The sequence below is a fragment of the Euprymna scolopes genome, chromosome 1 (genome assembly GCF_053919585.1).
Source record: "Euprymna scolopes isolate OS-2025 chromosome 1, ASM5391958v1, whole genome shotgun sequence".
NCBI classification, from domain to species: domain Eukaryota; kingdom Metazoa; phylum Mollusca; class Cephalopoda; order Sepiida; family Sepiolidae; genus Euprymna; species Euprymna scolopes.
Genome location: NC_136482.1, coordinates 85,197,887 through 85,200,209, shown reverse-complemented (window position 1 = coordinate 85,200,209; position 2,323 = coordinate 85,197,887). Strand labels below are relative to the sequence as shown.

At 34.6% G+C, this 2,323-nt stretch overlaps 1 pseudogene; it reads right to left on the bottom strand.

Moving 5' to 3' along the window:
• Nucleotides 1-665: 665 nt before the first annotated feature.
• On the bottom strand, nt 666-782 carry LOC145283739 (5S ribosomal RNA; annotated as a pseudogene).
• Between the last annotated feature and the right edge of the window lie 1,541 nt (nt 783-2,323).

Below are 2,323 nucleotides of genomic sequence, written 5' to 3'. Positions count from 1 at the left end.
GATCTAATTAACTGATCATTATGAATTTTCGAACACAGCTGTCAGTGATAAAGAACAGCAATGTAGGCTATATTTAGTTGAGTTTAATTTTTATCGAAAAAAATGTAGATCCTTTGTGAAAAGCCAGATACCTGATTTTTGTGAAATTTTGACTACAGCTATTAAACTGAAGATAATGAATATCCTCCAAATTTCAGGGGGGGGGTAAGTATTTCAAAGAGCTTCTAGGCAAAACAATTAAAATATTTTAGATCTACATTAAATTTGGTCGACATTCCTTTAACACTAATTAAGCATTGTTCCATGTATTTCAATATCGCTTTCAGACTTTTAAGTTTAAGCCTTCAATTGTAGATATTTTCTAGAATCAGAATCCTGTAATGGATATTTTGACCAAAATTGGAATAAGGATTTTATGCATGGAAAACTATACCCTTCGGGAAATTTTACCTCTTTTGTTTTTTGTAGTGTATATATATAATATACAAGGCTTCCTTCAGTCTTGACAGACTATGGATACCCGCTGTAAGGGTGCCTGCGCGTGAAATTTGTGTGGCAAGAGTTGCGCAATCTCCAACCATGCCTCTCCTGAGTCAAGATTGTTGCATGCCAGTGGCAAGTTGAGGTACAAGACGACTGGAAACAATGCCGAGATAAGCGGAGAGCACATATAGCGCCTAGAATTCCCAAATGGTCACCCATCTTGTAATAGCCAGGCTCAACGTTGCTTAACTTCGGTGATCTGACGAGAACCGGTGTGTCAACGTGATTATGCCGTATATATATATAATATATATACGTAAAAAAATGTATAGTGATTTGATGCTAATAATGATACGAAGTTCTTGTATATCTGAGTGATAATAAGCCTTTAATACTCTCAATTGGAGTCGAGGTGTGAATGGTCCTCTCACCTCATCCTTTTCATCTTTTCAGACATCTTTTAGTCACTTCTTGTTATCTGGTCCATTTCCAAGCTACAGCCAATACCTTGTTAGTTTCAGTTCTCCGTGGTTTTATCTTAATATGCAATATTTTTCCTTTGGGTTCTGTTTGAGTTTTTTAGTGTTATCATAATTTATACTTTTCTATGGTTGCTAAGCGTGTTATTTGCTTATGTGCTAAGGTTTCTCCCCACTAGCATTGTTCTTAACATAAAAGCTGTTTTCATGAGTGCTGTTGTTTTGTGTAATGTACACCCTTTTTATAGTTTATTTCCAGTTTTTTTTTTCAGGACTGTTCTTAGAGCCACTACACTTATTGGTGTTGCCACAGGTTTCATTTATTATATAAAGAAAGTTTGAATTTTCTCTTTGTCTAAAACTCTAAATCTATCAAGGGTAAACTTACAAACCCCACATTTCCTGATTCAATATGACATCGAGCAGGTTATGGTAACAAGAATCATTACAATATTCCTTCATTTGGGATCACCAAATATCAACTTAATTTTGAAGACACGAAAATATATCCTGGCATTAAAAAATCAAGGGAAATAACTCTATAAAATTAAAGTTATTTCCCTTGGGCCATTAAAAATTACAGAAAAAATAAGGATAAAGTGTTTTTAGTTCTCTCACACTGCAAGAACTTAGACATCAGCGTCGAAAAGTTGGATTGAGAAGTCAGCACATCCGAGGAGAGGCACTCTGACCTGCAAAACGTGCCTGGGTAGCCACTTCGGCATTCTCCAGTAAGGGCACTTTGGGCGATTAGCAATAAACTTACTACTTCTCAAAAAGAGAAGGCAAGGCCTTGAAGGGTGGACCTCCTAGAACTGCACAGAACTAAACTCACCGCAAAATCAACAAGAGTCGTCTAATTACAGGAATGGTCTAATCTCTGTTTATTTAGGGGGCTGAGGAGTAAACATCTTTTCATGGGTAACTAGTGCTCGTTAGTGTTCTACACTCCTTTAGCTATCTATTAAATTTCAGATTGCGCTTCTTTTTCTTCTTCTTCTTCTTATTCTTCTTCTTCTTCTTATTATTATTATTATTATTATTCTTATTATTATTCACTGTATTTCATGACTATACATGTTTCATCTGTTTTGTATTTGTAAATATTCGCTTATAATCAACTCCACGCAACAGCAAAACGAAAGTAAGAAAAAAAAATTTGAATCACGTTTCTGACAGTTTTGACATTGAGTAAACCGAGAATATACACTACAATTTCTGGAGAAAGTTCGTTTTTTGTTTGTTGTTAATAAAAAAGTTTACATTAATATGTGGATTTCCTTGATATCAAATATGTTGTTCTTCCTTCTTTTTTTTACCTTTTCAATTACATGATGAGCAATAATGTTTAGGTTTCAAAT